At 45.4% G+C, this 23,127-nt stretch overlaps 2 long non-coding RNA genes across 2 annotated transcripts in view; one reads left to right on the forward strand and one right to left on the reverse strand.

The window, feature by feature from the left end:
• The first annotated feature begins 8,300 nt into the window (after window positions 1-8,300).
• LOC139052919 (uncharacterized) lies at window positions 8,301-15,795 on the forward strand. The gene is made up of 4 exons (XR_011510117.1): window positions 8,301-8,491; window positions 9,202-9,290; window positions 11,883-11,930; window positions 15,493-15,795. It is a non-coding gene; the product is annotated as an uncharacterized lncRNA (long non-coding RNA).
• A 6,025-nt stretch (window positions 15,796-21,820) lies between these two features.
• LOC139052920 (uncharacterized) overlaps window positions 21,821-23,127 on the reverse strand; it is a 39,876-nt gene continuing 38,569 nt past the window's right edge. Inside the window, exon 4 of the long non-coding RNA XR_011510118.1 lies at window positions 21,821-22,633. This is a non-coding gene — a long non-coding RNA (uncharacterized lncRNA). The remainder of the gene's footprint in view (window positions 22,634-23,127) is intronic.

The raw sequence follows: 23,127 nt of genomic DNA on the forward strand, positions 1-23,127 counted from the left end.
CCAGTGGCTGAGCGATCGCCGGCAGCCATCTTTTATTCCATTCGGAACGGGGCAACCTAGGGTTATTCAGAAGACAAGTTTTGTTCGACATAATAATGCATCTTAAACCCGTACATGTCTCTTTGACGCGGTGAGTTTTCGCAGTTTTGTGACGTCGCGTGACAGGCAGGTGAAGTGGGTGCAGCCCTAAAGCCTTTTATCAATAGCCGAGGGCTAATGGCAAAAAGACATCGAATCAGAAATAAATATTTTTCTTTTGTTCGGTCAAATCATGGATAATCAGCGTGTACACGTACCATCACATGAGGAGCGATCCAGGTTTTTTTGACGTCGCGTGATAAACAGGTGAAGTGGGGGTGGTCCAAGAAAGGTTTTGACCAATCGCGGAGGGCTGATTGCAGAAATGGAATAGAAAAGTTTGGAATAGTTTTACATTATAGCACCCTATGGTGAGCGATCATCCGGCCCTAAAGCCCTCCACCACTGCTACAGTGACCAGCTAGCTCCTTAATTCGTGTTCTCGTCTTCTTTGCACACCTTGAAGTTGTATTCAAGATGAAACAGCTCGCCAAAATCAAGTGGTTACTCTTCAGGTATTTAGATAGTCGTTTCCCGAAAAAAACTTCACTTCATGCAGATTCCTGCATGAGCCTTGTCCCTTCCCTTCTTTTTTCACTTCCTCTAAGCATAACCCAACTTTCCCACCACCACCTGGTAATAAGTGACCAGAAGTATGTAATGGCTATTACAATTTCTGAGAATAAACAGCTTCGCGCTCTTGCATAAGTTATGCTGGTGATGAGACTGAAATTTAAATCTGAATTTCGCACTGACAATGTGGTTTTGGAAATGCTTCACAATAATTAGCCCTGAAAAAATATATATACGTTTCTCTTGTAGAGGGAGTATCGGTGGCTGTAGCTGTGTATCGTAAATTGTTAGATATAGCTTGGTCTATTTCTTCGAGAAAAGAAGCTCTGTCTTGCAAGTAACAGCTGTTTTCAACTGACAGCTCTCAGAATAATACTTGTTGGGGGGCTAGTTGGTGCATGTTTCCAGAAGAGGGATATAGCGCCGAAAAAACACAACACACAGCAAGCGAGACGGGACAGGCGCGCCTGTCCCGTCTCGCTTGCTGTGTGTTGTGTTTTTTCGGCGCTATATCCCTCTTCTGGAAACAGCTCTCAGAATGATTGAGAAAGATTCTGCTGCAAAGTTTAGGGAACTTCAGTTGTGTCAGTTGTGCCTTCTGTGCGTGAAGAGACAATAGGACTTCGCTATCTGGCTATAGAAATTCAAAAGACGCTTGTATTGATCACTGTTAGTAGTTGTGCATGACAGTACAGCGAGATTTCTTGAGCTCCAGGAGAATACAAACACGTAAAAAATTGAGAGGTGACATGTGCGCATGGTATTTTAAGCAATCACTGCGGTCGAATATTCAGAAAGACTTGATTTACAAATTTTGAGGAAAGCTGTTAATCATGAGCGCCATAGTTTAACATGGCATTCACCATACACATGAAAACCCGCAACTCAACAGAAACAATTCAGACACTTCTGAGTACTATACTAAATGCTTCTATTGCGACTTAGGAACAACCAATTGTGCTCTGTGCTTTTGTGGGGAGGCTAACGAAGTCAATAAGCAAGAATTATGTTCACCATAAGAGGCTTTTCAAGAAGGTACATGTCTGAATAGGGGGCCAATATCACGAAATGAAATCGGAGTTCCACAAACATCATGACCCTTGAAGGACAGCGCATCACGTCAATTAGTACAGTTTCTTGAACAAGCGCTAATATCTACAAGCAAAGAAAGAGTATCATTGTAACTAGATTACGGTGATCTATTTGTCAAGGTGAATAATTTTTTTATCATTTTTGATGGATACGTGCTCCATGTGTTCACTCCTACTATCATGTTCCTGCCGTACTTTATTTATGTGCACCGTTCATTCCACCAACAAGAATCGCTCTGTGTACGTGAACGTGGACACTCAAATACTTCTGAAGTGATCACAAACCATTGAATCCCATCCGTACGTACGTACGTACGTACGTCCGTCCGTCCATCCGTCCATCCGTCCATCCATCCATCCATCCATCCATCCATCCATCCATCCATCCATCCATCCATCCATCCATCCATCCATCCATCCATCCATCCATCCATCCATCCATCCGTCCGTCCGGCACGCATTGTCAGCTCCTGACTGGAAGTTTAGCATTATCATTGAAAAGGAAGGTGTACAATCACCGCATTTTACCAATGCTGATATATGGGGCTGAGACTTGGAAAAGAAGCTTGAGAACAAGTTAAGGACCGCGCAATGAGCGATGGAACGAAGATTGCTAGGCGTAACGTTAAGACCCAGAAATAGAGCGGTTTGGATAAAAGAGGAAGCGCGTATAGACAATATTCTAATCGACATGAAGAGAAAAAATGGAGCTGGGCAGGTCATGTAATGCGCGGTTAAAAAACCGTTGGACCATTAGGGTTACAGAATGGGTACCCAGACGAGGGAAACGCAGTCGAGGACAGCAGAATTCTAGGTGGAGCGATACTGTACAGGCACAAGAATGAAGATACGCGTCTTATGGCAGAGGCATGGCATATCTATAATGGTGAAAGTGCGTGCGTGAGTCAACCTTCGATTATTTCACATAAGGAAGAAATTAAATGCCTTAACAGCTATCTCCCACGTAGACGGGCACATGTACCCGACTGACACATGGTGACATCATTCCAGAGCTTGCGCTGATCAGTTTTGTGTCTTCTTTCTTTTTTCGCCTCAGTGCTCCATTTAGTTGATAGTTGGCGTTCGTGTGGTCCACTTCTCTTCTGATGTGTCCTGTCTGCACACCTCACCTTTTTTCCATAATGAATCTTTACCTACTAGCTCAGCTTTCTGTCGTCCAGAGCGATGAGATTAGGAAATTCGTGGGCGCTAGTTGGAATCGGTTGGCGCAGGACAGGGGTAATTGGAGATCGCAGGGAGAGGCGTTCATTCTGAAGTGGACATAAAACAGACGGATGATGATGGTGTGTGATCGGGGTGTAGGCCTTGTCAGGAGGTATGCTTGGTCAACCTCCTTTAGCCTCACCTCGAGAGCATATTGTATATAATATGGCCAAATAAACATACTACTACTACTACTACTACTACTACTACTACTACTACTACTACTACTACTACTACTACTACTACTACTACTACTACTACGACTACTACTACTACTACTACTACTACTACTACTACTACTACTACTATCTATCTATCTATCTATCTATCTATCTATCTATCTATCTATCTATCTATCTATCTATCTATCTATCTATCTATCTATCTATCTATCTATCTATCTATCTATCTATCTATCTATCTATCTATCTATCTATCTAGCTGTCTGTCTGTCTGTCTGTCTGTCTGTCTGTCTGTCTGTCTGTCTGTCTGTCTGTCTGTCTGTCTGTCTGTCCTTTTCTCTGTCTGTCTGTCTGTTTGTCTGTCTGTGTATGTTTGCATGTGAACGTTTTCGGGTCGCTAGGCATCATAAACCATGCTTAAATGGGCAGCACCCGCCGTGGTTGCTAAGTGGCTATGGTGTTGGGCTGCTGAGCACGAGGTCGCGGGATCGAATCCCGGCCACGGCGGCCGCATTTCGATGGGGGCGAAATGCGAAAACGCCCGTGTACTTAGATTTAGGTGCACGTTAAAGAACCCCACCCCAGGTGGTCAAAATTTCGGGAGTCCCCCACTACGGCAAGCCTCATAAGCAGAAAGTGGTTTTGGCATGTAAAACCCCACCATTTTTTTCAAATGGGCAGTGCATCGGGCCGCTGTGCTGAAGGAACAAGGTTCAACAACTTTCGGACAAATTAGTTAGTGAGTGTGCAGCAACGCCTACACATGTGCCGCTTCTCAACGAACCTCTTTCAAGCGGACGGGGGTCACTGTAGATGTGCGACTAGGGTAGTGTTGTAACCTGGTTCTGCGGTTCGTAGTTCGGACGCAGTCGTCAAACAGGGTGTCGCTTGCCTACGCCATTGGAGCACTTAAATAAACATGGTAACTAAGCTACGCTGCACCGCTACGACACACCAACTCTCTGGCTAAGCTGGCCCATATTGTCATCTATCTTTATCACCGAGTCTTGTTTGCTGGTGAGTAGTTGAGTTTCGGACATTGAGAGAGAGGAGAAACGGGTTTATATATATATATATATATATATATATATATATATATATATATATATATATATATATATATATATATATATATATATATATATATATATATATATACAAATCACCATTCTGAACCCTTCAGGGCTATCGGAGCACACTCTATTTCTGAGCACGTCACAGGTCTGGTCTCACTACACATTTGAGAAGATAGATGACTTCACGTCTCAGTGCACACCTATAGCACTAAAAGTGTCCTGCTTTAGAATGGCCGTTTCCTCTAAGTAACTAGACTAGCGAATTTGATGACCATGTCTCGGTCAATCAGAGGGGTCGCAGTGCTCACAGCTTTGCGCACATGGTAGCAGCGTATTGAACTCCATCTCTGATGTCAAAACTTTCGTATCAGCCTACGATACAACACGTGGCAATTGGGAATCCCAACTCGACGCCGTCCTGACTGAAGTCCCCGACATTGGCCCTTGCGTCAATTAGTGGTCTCGTGTTGAAGGGCAGCCTGTAACAATTTTAGACACCTGGCCTTGATTATCGTTAGCGCTTCCGCAGATTGCAGTGGTTGCTGTCACATAGAAGGCAGCTCCTTTTTTTTTACCCGTCAACCGTAGGCGCCATTCACTGTCACCGTCTAAGAAGGCGCTGGTAAAGTGGTGGATTCGTAGGAAGCGTCGAAAGACGCCCTTTGCCATTTGATACGGAAAAGTAGCTATCACACTTCAAAGTGTAATAAGGAAGACAAGACGACGATGAAGCAGCCATGCAAGCAAAGCATAGTTTTGGTGGTAGCCAAGGGACCCGAGCTCGCGCTTGATCAGATTTTTGGGCGCTTGGCGGCCGCCATTTCTTGACGCTTGCCTTGCACGTTCATTGTCCTTCCTTGACGTCTACACGTCGATAAACGACGTGAAATTTGGTGAACATTGCGCGCGTCCCCTGCACGCCACTGGAACTTCGTTCCTGGACGCCCTCCTCCATTCCTGCTCCCATTATCGTCAAAGAGACTTCGACTCAGACTGACCCTTCGGCTGCCCATGCCATCTGCGGCGCCATGTACCGTCAACTGTTTCCGCCTCATCTTCAACTGAATGTCATGACATCATTTGTCCCCAGACCTTCAGCACCTGAATTTCTGCCCTTCTATTGCTGCCGATCTATCGTCAGCACCTCGCAGCGAACTCCTGGCTATTCTTCTATCCTTCCGTTCCTCCTTTGATTGCGTTCAACCACCTCTGGGGTGTACAACGCGCGTAGCTCACCACATTTACACCGGTTGTCATGCACCCTTACCCCAACGACCATATCGAGTTTCAGCGAAAGAACGGTGTATAATTAATGAACAAGTGGATCATATTCTTAAGCGTGGTGTCGTTCAACTGTCCCAGGGTCCCTGGTCTTCGTACACCACCAAAAGCGCATGGAAATCTGAGCTGCCTTCTACACCAACCCGAAAAGCGGCCACGCCAGAGCTTGCAAGACCTACAACCACCTGCGGCAGTGACACTAGTGGTGGGGAATGTATACATTTGTGTGCAAATACATACGTGCTTGCATTGCCTGTCAGTGGCGCGAGGCTACGCCTCAACGCCTGGCCGGTATACTTCAGCCTCTACCTTGCCCGGTCCATCCATTTGACCGCATCGATATCACTTATACGGGCCTGCTTCCCTCGATCTGTTCAGGGAATAGGTGGATGATTGTCGGCCTGGACAGCCTCACGGGTTACGTAGAGACTACAGCTTTGCCCACAGCCCCAGCAAGAGACATTGGAGAGATTAGAAAAGAAATAGCGTCGATGCCATGGCACACGCGCGAGATACAATACGTTTGGGTTTTGCGACCGGCACGCATTTTCACTCATTTAGCGGGAGAACCGGGAACCACCTCAAAAGATTTGCGTCAATAAACATGGCATCAGCGGCCGAAGCGATAGCTCTCACCTAGCACCAAACTGGGCTCGATTCATGGTAATGCGTGACGTTCGCAAGCTAGGAGAAGTAGCTGTCGTTATCGCTTTCTCTCAACTCGCGTGTTTTATGAAGTCTGATCCATTAGACGCCGCTGATTACGCATTCGATTGTCGATTTCATGGCTCTAAGGCATAACCCAGTTTAGCTTGGCTGGTGAAGGCTCGTCAAATTGTTTACTCAGAACTCTGCCCAATTAATTGCTTGCTGCTAATAGAATAACCTCTCACTTATAATTTAACGCGAGAGCACGAAACTCAAAATTGATGTTCTTACTATAAGATGGCACATTTTATGATAAGAAGACCATTATGATTTTTGACGCCGTAGTGGCGCTGTCGGCACAAGACGCTATCCGGAAACGCAAACCCTATTCTAAAGCTCTTCACTCCTGCGTGCCCCGACGCAAACACCCGCAAAGCTCTTTGGGGCGCCAAACTTTTGGGGAAACTACTTTAAAACTCTCTATTGTGCTTTTCATCTTACGCAACTTCGACCTGGGCCACGGTGCTACATGTGAGCTTTCGAGTGACCCAGGACGTGTTTTCCTATCTGACACTATACAAGCCTTGCTCGTTCAGTGCAAGATCGTTCGTCGCATGAGATCTGCACATCAGGCGCAAACGAATGGCCTAACGGGACGTTCTAATCGCACTCTCCATGATATGTCGACAACGTGCACTGCATCGAACCATACCAATTGGGAACCTGTTCCTTCATTCATCACATTTGCGTGCAACAGTTCTGCGCACATGACCACAGGAGTCTCGGCTTTCTTTTTCTTTTATTCACGCTGGACACTGTGCCTCCCTACACAATTGACTCATCTGAATACACTCCCATTTCTGATGTTGCCAGGTAGGCCGAATACTGTCGACAATTGGCCCGTTCATTTACAACCGTAGAGCAAGGCCACCAGCAGCTAAGTTACCCCACCGACCAACATCACCCTATTTTCGCGATCGCTGCCCTCGTTTGGCTTTGGATACGTTCGAGTGCGCCCGGACTTCCGTCTAAATTACTGACCCGATATGATGGGCCCTACCACACCCTCAGTAGGACATCTCCAGTAAGCTATGGGGTTGAGCCTTTAACACCGTCCCAAGATTTACGTCGTTGTGGTCAAAAAGTCGTCCATGTGAGTCACCTCAAGCCCCATTATCACCCCGCAATACTGTCAACGCCTTCAGTCGCCAGGATGGCTACACCATTCCCCGAGGGCCAGTGTAATGAAGAAGACGATGACGAAGCAGCCAAGCAAAGAAGCCTCATTGTTGGTGCTAGCCATGCGACCTGTGCTTTCGCTGGTCCAGATTTTTGGCCGCTTGATGCCCGATGCTTGTTGGCGCTCGCATTTGAGGCGTTCCTCGTCGTTCTTTGACTTTACACGTGAATAAATAACGCGGCAGAAGAAACAGTTTGACGCCGACATGGAGCACTAAATATGTGTGACTTGGGCTACGATCACCTGCAATCATTTTATTTGATACCAACTTGGCGCATTGGGTACCTCTCGATAGGCGTGCGCCACTATTCGACGAACGTCTTGACGCCAGCGTGGGTAATTAGGTTTGTGCTGCAAGGAATGTGCCTCTCTACAACGACGTAAATTATCTGTTAAATTCCACCAATGCTGGGGGTTAAGGAGAAGCCTTCCGCATATGGGTGGCGAGAGTTGTGGCCATATCAGTTGTTGTGATCGTATTTGCGGCAGGGTATCTCGTTTTTCAAAGTGCTTTTGGAGGACGATCTTACAGTTTCTACTAGACATTGCCCCACGCGTATTCCAAATAGCAGTAGTACCTATGCAACAGACTGAATAAGGATTGTGCCTTCACGAGCTTCTTTCTTATGTCAAACAGTACCAATTTATTATCGGTCTCAGCTGTGCGAGCATGCACACTGAATACGCATAGTAACCTACAATCCTGACATAGCTTATGGCTCAAAGGCGAAGCCCTACTGCGTTGGGAAGAAAGGCGAAAAGAGAGCAAAAACGACGCGAGACGAAGGAACACACATGACAGACGCTGACTGACAACTGAAGGTTTATTGCGGTGGAGCAATATAAGAAAAACGGGGGCGGGAAAAGAACTGACACGTCATCAGCTAGCTATTGTCGCATGGCTTTCCTGCGTCGCCAAGCAGATAAAACGAAGCTGTCTAAAGCGTGCAGGAAACTGTGCGCTGCCGAAAACCAGAGCCAACTCTACTATCGACAACGTAAAAAGAGATCCCGAAAGTGTGTGGAGTAACTTCTATAGGTGAGGTTCATGTGAAAAAAGTGCGATGACTTGGATCAAACTATTGCTTCTATTTTGCGGTAAGTGCGGCCCCGCTATTTGACTACTAACTTCTATTTATTTGCATGGACAACATAAGTTACCTTTTAAGACGGCCTAAGCAGCACACAGATGCGTATCTGCGAGAGAATTTAGGACATACTAGTGAAGGACAGAATATGGCGAAAGTAAGGTCAGTCATTTATATATATATATATATATATATATATATATATATATTAGCCTGCCATCCTTTTTATCTTGTGCTATTCCACGGAAACATATCGAAGTCAACTCATTGCATTATAGGCACACGCATTATGCATGTGAGGAAATGTGTCGAACTATAGATGGCGCAGCCTGGCCTCCAACATTCGAGATAATGTAGATTTGCACTTGTTCAGTTTATTTAGGCTGTCTGCAATAACCTTCTTGTCCCGTAAATTCACATCTCAGCATTTGGCTTAAGTCCCGCATGAATTCACATTAATGGCTAAGAAATCGACATTGTGGCGATGCCTGTAGGTGAGCTACTTCAAGTTATGCTAAACGAATGTACCGGAAGCAGAAATGCAATATTTGTTTTAACGGATTTAAATAATTAGGAGTTTTATCTTTGTGGAATAAATTCGATTCCCCAAGTGGATAAGGCTTATAAATGCTAAGACATACAAGTGTTTTCATGGGGAACCTCCACGAGCTACCTCATTGGAAAGTTGGCATATATTTTACGCTATTGTTTTGTTTTCAGTGTACTGTCAAGGCTTATCTTATGATCCCATCGCACAAAACAGAGCCAAGCGTGACGTGTTCCCTATGTCGAAGCAACGGGCAGACCAGGTAATAACAGCAACAGTTTCTTGGCACACCACTGGCAAACATATTATTTGCTTGTTAGCAATAAGTGTTCTGTAACGTGCTGCCTACATTACTTATTTGCTGTTAAGTGCAGGTTTGTATAGGTTTTATCCTAATGATCTGTTATGTGAAGGCTTGAAATCCATTACACTCTTTGGAGGTGATATCCGACTTGATGTGTTAAGTTGCTCGGTGAATATTTACGCAAAAGGTCTCTTTATGAGGGGCGGGTCCTAATACAAGGTATTTTCTTTTCAATAGGAGATGTCTCGAAAGGTGACGAAATTGGAATGGTAAATAATATGCAGCTGCCACCTTTCATTAGTCGGCGTACAGTAACCTCTGGAACAATGAAAACGTAGTGATGTTCCTCACGATACGCTTACCACATCGCAAGATAAACATGACTGAGGACTCGCCTGATAACGCGTTCCAAATTGTGTCATGGAGAGCTGACTGCTTTCTAGCGTAAATTGCCGAAGGCACGACGACTTGTAGCTAGTGCCCAGAGCTGCATCACCTGAAGAGGGCGATTGAGACGTGACGTGTAATGCGGTGTATTGAGCCTTTCGCTTCCTAATTTATTTGTTGATGCATTACCATTGTGTCCCCCGGGCACCCGTGCGTGAGTGGGCGCTAGCAAGGAGGACCGCTTATTCTCTGATGGTTGATGTTTGAGGCTTAATGGCGCAGAATTTCGCGGGATACTTTGTTGCTCTTCAATGTATAAATTTTACTACTGTAACTGCCTCTGTCATTGTAATGAAGAATACGATTGTGTCCGTCGATACCCATTTAAAAAAGTTAACGTTACTAAAGAAAGCTTAGATGAAAAGCTGTACGCTGCCTTATGCCTGTGTGCATTTAGACTGTCACTGAGACCATATCTGATCTACCGACTTGCTTATTTGAGCCTGCTTTTCTATCTTCTCTGTCTCAATACAGGCTTTGAGGTGAGTTTGCAGTACACTACACAACTTAATCCGGCGACTGGTCACAGGTGTGCAGCAAAATTAAAAGAGCAAACTGCTAGCCCTTTTGCAGTATGCTGAAACATTGCTTAAAACAAATACAATTTTTTTTCGAGTCGCACATGGGAATGTAGTAGCAGACTGGCACTCACGGGGCTCAAAGCATTTCATATTGTTTTCAAATCAGGTTAGCGTAGTAGCAGGCTTCGCTGAAATGGTGTATTGTTATCGCCTTTATATCAGTTAACGAAACAGCGACGGATAATTCAGCGGCATAGTACTTTTTTAAGCCTTGGAAACTGGCTGATCGCTTGATTACCCGTTGCACTCGCTGTCCAAGAACGCGCCAAAATGGTGTACCACACAAGCGATTACAAGAGCGAAAGCACATCATCCAGCCATTTAATATTGACACAACTTTATTTGGCACAACCATAATGCAGCGGGTGTGCGCCAGTGGGGAGAACGCTGAAGTAACGCGGGTTTTTAGGTGAAGCGGGTAAACGAAGAAGAGGTTGTTGTTTTCCCTTGGACGACTGATAAAGTGCATTTCTTGGCGGTGCTGCTCCGCATACTCGTCGATTCCACATCGTTACACTGGTGGAGGTGCGGGGTATTCTTCATGCTTGGCACCCCTTCGCGGAGCCGACGATCGAGCCCGGAATCACCATCGCGCATCGAAACACCGGTCCACCGGTTCAGTCGTCGCCTGTTAGGCTTAGCGCCCGAGTCCAGTTCCCTGCAAGAAACTTCGAGAAATCGTTTGCCTCCTACAAATAACATGGCCACCACCGCGCCATCACAAGTAACACTACAGAATCATGTGGTCCCGGAGAGCTTTCATGGTGATGCCTTTGAAGACGGCCAAGATTGGCTAGACCAGTTCGAGGGCGTCGCCCATTACAACCATAAGACCAGCTCGGCGGACAAGCTCTGGAGTATTTATTTCTATTTGAAGTACAATGGTCGTACGTGGTAAGTAAACCTAAACCGGGAGAGGAGCTTTGCCACGTGGGACGACTTCCGCACACAGGTGCTGTAGACCTTTTCAAGCATCGACAGGAGGGTCTCCTTGAGGAGGAGGGTCTCCGACAGGAGCATCTCCTTGAAATCCGCGTTCCAAAACTCAATGAGAGTGTTACTATGTTCTTGGAAAACACGGCCCGTCTTTTCCCTAGGGCAGACCCAGACATGCCAGAGGAAAGAAAGCTGCGATATCTCTTGCGAGGAGTGAAGGAGCAACTGTTTGCCGGCCTTGTGAGAAATCCACCGACAACAGTGGCACAGTTCACAAAAGAGGCTACAGCCACTGAACGATGCAGCAACGATACCGCCAGCATGACATGAGCAACTCGGTGGCGAACCCTTCCGTACTGGCTGCGAGTAACGACATGTCTCTGCGTGAAGTTGTCCGAGAGGTGGTTCGAGAAGAGCTTCGGCAGCTCGGCTTTGTTGTTGCGCCTACGGAACCGACGCCAGCATTCTGCCTGTAACTTTTACTAGTACCGCATACCAAGAACCACTCAGCGCTGACGTTGCTAATGCTCATACAGAAGTTTTTATTGTATGAGTTCAGTTAATTTGTGTCTTCTTTTGCATCCAGGCTGATGTTCGATGTGGGCCTGAACTCAAGGACAACGACAAATGCGAGGTAAAGATGACTTCAGTCTTATCCATAAGTTTATAATGTTCTTCTATATAAGGCTTAATGAACTTGCGTAATACATTATGTACTGCTGTGCCGCCACCACCTAATAAGATATGCTCTCATTTATGCCATTTTTAACCGTTTACAGAGGAGAGTTACCTGCAGTTCTATACAAAAAAAAGATTATCGCCAGGTATTAGTATTAAGTAAGGCATTTCCGTCTAATGGTCTTGAGCCAACACTGAATGACATACAGTAAACGGTATTTGTTTGATTAGAGCAGGAACACATAACTAGGAAGCAGTTCAGCGGGTACGGACTCATGTAAGACCTCCATATACAATGATGGCGTACACATGATGTAAAGCAAATGAAATGACCAGCTGTACTTCACATAAGACCATAGCAGTCTGCACAAATATCAAAACGAAGCCATAGGTGATTTGGTGGAAAGCCGTCTTCCAATATTCTGCCTTGTGGTTTTCACCTATTGCCGGAAATGCTCCCCCAAAATAGTTTTTCCGTTTAATTGATTACGCCTACTACAATGTGTTTTCTGCATTTAAATATGAAATAAGTGTTTTCTTTAAGCTGTTTATACATCTTGTGATTCAAGAGTTTTATTATAACATTAGTCATATAAAAATAATTTTCTCGAGGACGCTAGATATCATGAGCTTTATTTATTTGCATTGCACGAGGAAGGCCTCTTTCAGCGGTTTCACTTGCCAGTGTCTTGCGGCAGCTGACCGCATGTTATGCCTGCAAGGTAGCTAATTTCATCACAACACACAGTTCTCTGTCGTTCTTGGATTTGCTCTCCTTCCATTGGCTCCCAATCTGTAACTATAATAGAGCACTGTTTTATGTGACCTACGCATTGCTTGGACAGACCAAACCCATTTCTCTGTTCTAATGTGAACTAAAACATTGGCTTCACAAATTTGCTGCCTCATTAACACCGGTGTCCTTATATCTTTTAACGTTAGAAGTGTGTTTTCTCATTCCATAGTTTTCTGCGCTGTCTTTAAGTTCTTGTCAAGCTTCATTGATAACCTCGAAGTTTCCACCCCACAGGTACGTACCGGTAGAATGAAATGGCTTACCCCTTTCTAGTCAGAGATAGCGGTAAGCCTCCACTTACCACGTGGTAACACATAACATCACAATATCGTTGATATACCATCGTTTTGTAGTTTTCCGATCTTACTACCACTCAGTGATGATGATATAACAGGTCCGCCGACCCACACACGTCAGCCATAGGGTGATTGTTGATGGCGATGAAGTCCGAAAAGGACAAAAAATTAGGATCGCTAGCCCTTATAGTTTGTGGCAATAAGTGGGGGTGCATATTCGACCGCTTCAGTGGAAAGCGTGACACATGTTCTAGCTTCCTTTTTCTCATTTCGCATTGTTTTTTTTTCGAAGTCTGTACGTCACATTCTTTCTCATCTTTGCCATCGCCATGGCTTAGCTTTGATGTGAAAGCATGGTATGACCCATCGAACGAAAAAGCTTGAGTCTGTAGAAGCGAAACGCCACCATGAATTTCGTTGGCTCCGACCCCACGTCACGTGTGCACCTCGACAATGCAGAGCAGGTGAAAGTGCACACCTGCTGCCGCACCGGGCGATGCGTGAAGGGAAAGGACATCGCTGCGACGCCGCGTCACCCTCACTCTCGGAAACCTGTGTCATCCGCACGTGCCGTGTGTGCGCAAGCTCTCACCTGCGTTCTAGGTTCGCTTGTGTAATCGCTGTGAAGAAATGTACAAAACAGAATACATTCCAAAGGAAACACGTTGGGGCTAGTGAGTTCCGCACTTAAGGCCCTACTCAGAAGCCGATTGTCTTACCCAGTGGACTAAACCAGCGCCTTCTATATAGCGTTGACGAAGCATCTCAACGCGCTCGCTTTCCCTTAAAGAGTTCCCAACTTGCAGGACCGCTCAGCGGCGGAATATTGGACAATAATGCTTTACTATTCACAACTCATAGGTAGAGTTTAGGTGTCCTCGAATATCTTATAGTGCGTTTAAGTTCGTGAATCGTGGGATTGACACTGTCATGTGTTTGTGAAGAGGAATGCTCAATCTGTGTGACACAACTGAATGGTAAGGAAACTAACTGCATATTGGGCGAACATGCGCCCACACGAACCAGTTACACTCAGACACACCGACAGGGGCGACAACAGGCGTCGATCGTCGAAATCTTAACTGCGAGTCAAGCGCGTTGGCTATCTATAGATGCTTCGTCGCAGATTCCCGCGCAGTCGCTGGCGCTCGCGTGCCTTCCAGACTGTGCATCACTATTCACGTCGCGCATACAATCTTATTACACAAGGTTTGCTTACAACATAGACAAGAGAAGCAATCGGCTACATCTTGCAATATTGTTCCAACACCAGAAGGCGAATCTTGAGCGCGGCGATAACAATAACAGTTTCAGCATTCGTAAATCAATGGCGAGAACGTTCGACAAAATAATAATAACAATGAATAAAGAAAAACATATCATAAACTAGAAATTTATAGATTTAGTTACATGTTTAGGTTACCTGTAAGCGAAATATTGCCAATATTGCTTTTTGCTAGTTTCTGCATTGCTACGGAGTATTCACGGTTGCGATAAAAGTGGACATCAGGCGGCGCCTGGTTGCGGTTTCCATCAGAATGCGCCTTCTGAAGTGCATGTAAGTTTCGGTCGATGTGTTTAGCACGATTAGAATAACGAGCAGTGTGGCTGCCCATGATTGAGCGAGTGTCCAGCATTGGTGGTGGCAGAGGACGCGGTTGTGTTGTAATGAGCGAGTAGACGAGGTGCACAATTGTTTAATTAACTGATGCACTTAATTTGCACACACTATCTTTGCCAAGGCTGGTGGTCGATATCAACAATGAGTGCAATGTGCACGGAATGATTCAAGTTTGAAAAGAGATTAGCCGTCGTCTTCTTCTGCTGTGAGTCAAGCACCCTAACAGCTTAATTTATAGTGTCGTTGTAGATTGGACAAGATATTCTTAATCCCCAATTTTTTTTTCACTCCCCGGGACATTTTCATGGCGCAGTATTGTTCAGCACTAAATAGTACCGTATAAGTGCTAAGTACCGTTGCTACAACTTCAGCGGGTAGAAGTTGTAGACATAGTGGCATGCCGAAATGCTCAAAGAAATGGGTGCGGGTTCCCTCGTGCCGGTAAAAAAATCGTAGCAGAGTAAAAAGTAAAAAAGAAAGTGTATCTATGTAGGTTTTCTTGCAACATGAGCTAACAAAGAATGTTGAACTATTTGGAAACCGTTCTCTCTAGCGTCATTGTGCTTCGACCAAGGAAAAAATTTTTGCGCCCACAATAATCTCTACACACAAAAATACTGAGTGAAGATAGCAGAATCACTAATTAACATAAGCTTTTTTTCTGTGATTTGAGTACTACGTTTGGCAATTTCGTAATCGCTATGAATAAATTTTAAGCTGCATATATCCACCCAAACAGCGGGTCATTATGATTTCCGGTTTCCCACTAATTATGCCTTTTTCTTTCAATGCAACTCGACGCCAGATGGTAGGGTGGTGTCCTGGAGGCCGTGGCAGGTGCTGTCGGAGCGAGTGCATCTGCAATGTACTACTAAGCCCATGCGAATCGTCCGCGATGAGTGGGCCGGTGCCTGGGCACGAAGGTGAATGCGCGCTTGAGTGCATGAAGAAATGCTACAAAAGGTGCCGGAGCGAAAATAAGACGCAATGCACAGCGCAATGCGCATCCGGATGTTACAGTCAGTGTGGTGGCCGATGAACGCAGCAGCGAGAAAAAATAACCTGGTCGTCGACTTTTCGTCCAATAAAGATTTGCGTCGGAGCGACACCGACAGGGCTTCAGCTTTTTGGGGGTACAATGAAATTTCGACGAAACAACGGGTTCAGCATTTTTGTCCAACATGCGTGTCGTCTGTGAGATATGCAGTTAAGTTAGGAAAAAGAAAAACACATCAAAAGGCACGTCTTTTTCGCGGGGTTCAATAAAATATGAAGTTCAAAATGAAGTATTTGTTAAGGGACTTTCGAACGACATCCCTTGGCACGCTTCGGCCATCCCAGACTGTTGTGCCAATAAAATGCATATATCCAAGCACATCCCAAACACACTTTGCATGTTAATGACTTACTAAGCAATGTTGTATAGTTGCGGGCACATTGCGAAGGCGACCATTTAGATTATTTACAAAATATCTTTCTCACTCAACCAACTTTTCAGTGGTAGCTTCTAGTTCTGTAAGTTGAAATAAAAAACACGTTTTCATGCACGGGAATGAGCACATTTTGCGTACACGCTGAAGCAGGTCATGCCATGGCAGACTGGCGAGTGTGGAGCGGCAAGTGGGAGGTGGGAAAAGTCATTAATTTTATATCCTGATACACTTGTATTCTGGACGCTCTGTGGATATATTTAGTCAAAAACCAAAACAAGACGATTATACTTCGCACAGCGAAATATACTTCACACCTAAAACACCACACACAAGGTCGCACAGAATACGGGCATGAAGCTACTAGTTTGAGTAACGCATTGACTAAATTAACTTCGATGACTAATCGTAGTATTGGGTTTGAAATATGGCGCGTGCTATTTGGTATGTGGGCATAAATAAAACACACATTTATTTATCTATATACATAGACAAGAAAGCCATAGGATACAGTAGCAGCAAGCGCAGAAAATGGTAGCTCCAGATCAATTATATTATTCATAACCACCACCTTTTATAGAACCAAACATGCCCCACATTAGGTAGCTACCAACTTGGGTTGAGTCTCTTTAATGTGGTAAATGTACAAATAAGCCCCATGACGCATAAAACGTCTACGCCGGTTAGGATCCACGCTTCATAAGAAAATTATTCGAACTCTAACATTTACGTTTCGCCCTGTCTTTGGAGGAGCTCTTGCGCCGGATAGATGAGTCTGTGTCTATCAGATGTTTCCCTCTTGCGGGGTAAAGGCAAATCACAGCATCTGCTCACGCCAATGACGTTTTTCTCTTTCCTTATAGACGGTATTGGCTGTGCCCCTTAAATCACGAATTATGATATTCCAGAGGGAAAATCCTAAAACTTACAGGTAATAATTTTTGTAATGCCCGGAGTGCAAAGAAACAAGATTCACCTCTGTAGGACAGTTATTATGTGAATGCGGTCGCGTCCTCATATAGAGACATCGTGACTTAACACTAATTAATTTTTTTGCAAGTAAGCTTCGGAAGAATATGGAAAGGAGACAAATTATTTATTCAAGATTGTGCGAGTGGTGCATCCACAGGTTCACAAGTCATGATGTTAGAAGAAACACTTCTTCTCAGCTACGACGCACAGGAAAACATCGCATTTCCGGCAGCGGACCCTTGTTTTCGCCGCACACTTGTATTGCTTCCCCGGCTGCGAAAACGGTGACTGGGCTTGACGACGCCAGTCGGCCTTCGCATCGCACCTCACACATAAATGATCCCAACTCGCTTAGAGCCAGGATGGTGACAGAAGATGGGCTATTGAGCAAAGACATTAAAAGGAACAATGCTAAATCGCAGCGCAGACAACATTCGCCAATACAGTATCAGTTCAGGCAGGTTCAGTGGGTCTCCTTCGCAGGAACGAGATTTTATTGCTCTGGCATCAAACTAGGGGTCCCTGATATTCAGGCAACCGCTGAAGGACGCGACAGAACTGCCTGATTGATGTCATTCCCTCAATAGTATGCGAAACGGTATCATCTACCATCTTCACGATGAAGCCACTGCACAACATGATCCTTCTTTTAGTTTGAAAAACTGTCGCTACTCAAAAAGAAAAAATTAATACTCGAAAAACAAATTGAACGTTATGCTTTGATAGTGAACTAGATGTCCAATCAAGTCTATTAAAGCGTCGGTAGCTCTAAATTATCGCGCGGTTCGTATGGGCCACCGGCTTGGAAAAGAAAGAATGAGTAAGTCATGGTGTCTCCGTATGAAGAGACCAATCAAAAGCGGCCCAAAACTGCTTAGCGACAGAACCCTTATTATTGGGTAACTGTTTTCCATGAGGTATTGCTCTTTCTTTACACAAAATAGGAGTTTTTAAATGTTCTGAATGATTGAGGCTGCAGTAAAAGAGAAATTTAACGAGCTACTCACCACAACTCCGGCAAAACGGGGATGCGTCTATCGTGATACATAATTTTCTTGAGCAGTGATTCGCGGCTTTGTATTAGAGAGCGCTCGTTACATTTATTTCTCTCTGGAATATTGGTCGTGGCAGTGCACCGCATGACTTTCGCTGTTTGATGAAAAAGGCAATGAAGAAAGTTGTGTCTCCACATGGAGAAGTCGAGACTTAAGGGGCAGGATTTATGCGTCGAGTACAGCTGTCTCTCGATTGCCAGCGTTATCGCAGAGAAAACCAGGGCCGTGCCTTTCGACTAGTTCGCTGAAGATATCCCTGGGGAGAGCTGAATGGGCTCGCGACGTCAAGGTAGGGCTTGTCACATTCTTTCCCACTGGTTACGTGCCAAGAGGAACGTGGTGTGATGTACTCAAAACATCAGAGCTGCGGCTTGATACTGCCTTGAATTTCCTATTATCCATGTCTAAAAAGGGCTTCATAATTCGTTCTAGTGTTTATGTGGCTGTATAATCATAGCTCGAGTTCCACGCCAACCCGCGTGGTTTTTCAGCAGCTTGGTGGCAGCCTATGGATACTTCTTCTTGACTGGAAAAACATACTCGATAGCGAGGAAGTTTCTTCGCCTCCTGACAAACAAAGGTGGCTTCGGAATATCTGGGCTTGCAACTTCCTGTTGCCGTATGCTTAACTTGCATGCTTTTCTAGACTTGCCTCAGAGCACATACTATACGGGTGGGCGCATCGTGCTCTACTTCTCGTCGCGCTGTCGCTTCCTAAAAGAACTGTTTGTTTGTTCTATAATTGACATGTCACTTGGCTTCTGTTGTGTTTGTAACATTGGAGTGGATTAGCAATGCACTCCCCGATGTTCAAGCCCAAGAAGCACTAGTGTCTCGACAGTGCGATATGCTGGAAGTCCAATTAGTCTCCGAGAGGGTCCGAGGTAAAACAAGTTAGTGGAGCACACTCACGTTATTCAAGCTGCCACCAGAGTTCCGAAGCTTCGGGTGGCTTTGCAGGTAGCGAGCGGAACCTGCTAACGACCGACTAGAGAATTACCACACTGTCTCTTCCGTCCTATATGCTGACAGTGTTGTCATGTAAAAGCAATAAAACGTGTGCCCTTTTATTGTATGGCTTCGCGAATTTTCTGGTGGCTAGTACCACGCACCGACTCAGATTACTATATATAAAGTATAGTTTCGCCCTATTAGGGGAACTGTGCACAGAGGCGGAAGGTAAGTATGCCTTGCCATGGATGATTTGCACGCTAAGCTGCATTGTTTCTTAGGTGTCTCTTTAACAATTACCCGTAATAGCGGCTAGCCTTTGAATGATGTCACCTCCTTAGCCGGTACATGTCCGAGAATGTCTTGAGTACTTCGGTTTCTCACACAAGGTAATTACCATTTAGAGTTACCTTCCTTGAGCATTCATAGCATTTCACTTGCGAGGGAGATAGCATTAAAGGGATACAAAATAAAAATTAAAGAATATAGAGAAAGCCACACAATTGCATTCCTAAGACACGATTGCTATGTATGTAATCATCATTCGGATTACTTTTGAGCGGAATGCATTATTTTTGACGCTGTATGAACGGCCACCGCGTCACTCGCAATGCGCTCCCGACAACAAGCCAGCGGATCTGATGTCACACATACCGTCAGCAGCCGCGGGACGAACCAACCGGCTGCACAGTTTTGTTTTCCTCGAGTTGCGCAGTGCAAAATGTAAAGTTCTAGTGAGAGTGATGTAAACACAGAGGAATAAGGTTTCAGAGCGCTAGGACCGCTAAACGCACAGCCGCCTCCGTTCGGCACTGCGTGTTGCGTATGCGGTCGCCTACTGTTGAAATAAGACAGCAGCTGCACTCAAAAATTGCATTACCAAGAAGCATAATCGCAGGCCTATTTTTCAGGCACAGCCTGTAGTATTGCCACTAACAAGGAACCCAAGTAGTGAGCAGGTAACATGCACCTCAGCACATTAACGCTAGTTAACGCGCCCGCTCCCGTTGTTTCATCGCAGCCGAGAATATCGGCGAATTTAACTTTTTTCGTCAGCCGTCGCTTCAGACGATGCGGCTTCGATTCATTCCGGCAGAATTGGCCAAATATCTGGCTGAGAACGTCGTACAAGCAACAAATTACGGTCAAACGGCACCTGAGTGCAAAACTACACCGTGAACAAGCCAGCGGTTTGCGGGAGAAGCATTAATGAGGAGCACGCGAGAAAAAGAATACCGCTGCCTGCCGTTTTCACGTGCGCATGGAGCTCGACGGCATCCACGTTGGGCGCGATGGTTGCGCTGCTCGAGTCTACATTCTGCGCAGCTTCTCATTTTTCGGAAAAGAGTGGCACGGCGTGTCTCTGTTATGGCGGCTGCATGTGCCCGACAATACTATTCTGACACCCTCTCACGCAGCAGACTGTCGGCTTTCTACGGCGTTGACATGGCTGCTCCTCACATCAATCCACAAAACCACGAGATGAAAGACGAGGTTTCTGAACAGCTCACACGAGGAAGCGGTGCAGATAGGACGGTCGAACAAAGAAAGCGCGTCGCTGCAAACGTCACTTGCCCCTTCGCGCGCTCAGTGTGGACGATCGCTCGCAAGCGCCTCGAGGAGGGTACGCGTGACGCGATATCCGGCTTTGCCGGAGCTTCCGGAGGAGGCCGGTAGGTGCTGTGGTTTGAGAAATATTCACCGAAATAATTACTTTTCGCTCACTTCTCCTGAGAAAGAGTGTTGTTTTGGTCGCTCTCGGTGCGACAGCTATCACTGGAGACAGAAATCTCTGCGGCAAATTTTTTGTTCGCTATCCCTTTAATCTTCAAGGTGAGGCTCCAAGCAAATAGGAATTCGCGGTTTGATTTTGTGCCCATCTTTTTCTGCATTGGGTCATCGGTACTATAGAAGACACAAGGCATGGTTCTTCGACGAGGTCGGCCACAGGTAGTTTTCTGCCCCACTGCCACTGTACTTGCGGTGTGTATTACTACAACGTTTGAACCAAAGTTTGTTTCGTATGGAGACGTCAGCTGGTGACGTCAGTTGGGGAGCAATGTGGGGCTAGTTTGTGCGTACTCCTGACTCCTGAAGTTGTATTGAACTCAAGCTTCTTGTCCTGTGTCCTCGGTGAGACCCCAGGGTTAAATAGCTCTAGTTAAGTGCGTTTCAAGCTTGGCGAGGGAGCGCTCCTCCGGCGATGGTTCCGACACTTCACTCATGCAGAACGAAATAAGTTGCCGGTTTATATTGCGCCATACTACAACAAAGTGTGTTATAAACTAGAGTTCAACTGTTTAGTGTAACGGTTGCGAAGGTGGTAGGTTTCCGCCCTTCCGAACACTTGGCGGTTTTTGCATGTGCACCACTGCGTGAATCGCTTTTACTTTGCTGGTACATAATGCTCCTGAACTGGGAAGCTTTGTTTGAAAGCAGGGATACTGTGCTCCTTAAAGGAACACCATTGTAGACGGCGTTCAGATTGGAGAGAATTCACCGTGCACGCCCCTAGATTTATAAATTTGGCCAATTTCCAACTTGATAAGGTTGTAATATGCCGTGCTGTGCGGCCACGCATGAGAGCGCGATAGGGAGGTCGATACTAGGCCGGTGTCACTGAAAATGGGAACCATGTAACGTGAAAAAAATAATTTTCGTGGTAACCGAAACACCGCACATAGTGCTGTGAATTTCTGGACATTGAACACAACAAAACCACATCGAAAAATGGGACACTGTATATTTTCCCGATTAATATCGATCAAATGCTGAAGAAAAATACTTAGAAATTTAATTTTTAAAACTTCTGCCATATATGCAGCAAAAAAATGTTTGTGCAAGGAAATTTTCAGCCTCTCCATTCAATCGGGTTTTCAAGTTGCTGTGAATACTTAGGAATGTCCCATGGTACAGAGAGAGAACAGCTATTTTTCTAAACGAATCTTATGGCGGCTGCATATGCCGGCCAATTAACTGCAGCATAGCTCTGCCTAAAAATGCGAGACAGCCTACGTGGATAAAATTATGCGAGGACGCTGAGAGATAATTCTGTGAAAGTAAAGAAAAAATAAACGAAATAAGGTAGACAAAATTTGGAAGCCCTGGGTGAATAAACAGGCTAATCAAGCTCTTTGTGTTTCAGGCACCGTGCAGTTCCTGGCCTTTTCTCCGTTTGCCGTTACCTCACTAGCAACGGCACAAAGGGCCGAGCCGTCGATACATGAGACCACATGCGATAGAAGATCTGTTGGTGTTTTCTGCTGCACTCCTTGCTGCATTGGACTTTGCACGTTCGCTTGCAGTTGCTGTGGCGAATTCTCTCCATGCAGATGGCCAGAAGGCAGTCGTTCCAGCACGAGAGCAAGCAGCGATTCCAGTCGGGTGGGTAGTCGGGCGTCCTGAGTCTAGTGTGACGGGGTAGCGCCTCTTCCCGTATGTTTCGGATCCATGGATTGGGCGTTGACTCGCAGACGCACCTGCCCTGGCAGCACACGATTAGCCTAGAAGGACACCGACGCATCTTCCTTCGTCGTAGCTAAGGTGCAAAACGAAACAATAACAATCAGAAAATGACCCCAGCAATTTGCGGCGAATTTACTAGCGACCGTATGTGTCTCACTTTTGCTTGGCTGATATTTTTATTGTTCTTTTCTAGATTTCCCACTCATACAGGCATCAATTACATGCTTGAAATGGCCAAAAACTTTGTTAAATTGAAAGCATGTCACGGAAGTACTTCGTTAAATCGCTAAACAAAATAAGCTTTATTTCATGAAACTAAGATCGAGAAATGGGAATACTTTGCTACATCGCGGATTTTCTTACGTCAGTGTTCGTTATATAGATGGTTGACTGTATTAACTTTGTTTACAGGCAACTCCATAATAGATTTCATGTCAACCACAGCGTTCTTGTCGTGTTTTCACGTCTTCCATGGTCGGCCATTTTGGTACGACAATTCGGCCACGCTGACTAAGACGTACATTCGCGTAATGGCACAATTATGCGCTCGCATTGATAATACCACGC

The sequence above is a fragment of the Dermacentor albipictus genome, unplaced genomic scaffold (genome assembly GCF_038994185.2).
Source record: "Dermacentor albipictus isolate Rhodes 1998 colony unplaced genomic scaffold, USDA_Dalb.pri_finalv2 scaffold_44, whole genome shotgun sequence".
Classification (NCBI taxonomy): domain Eukaryota; kingdom Metazoa; phylum Arthropoda; class Arachnida; order Ixodida; family Ixodidae; genus Dermacentor; species Dermacentor albipictus.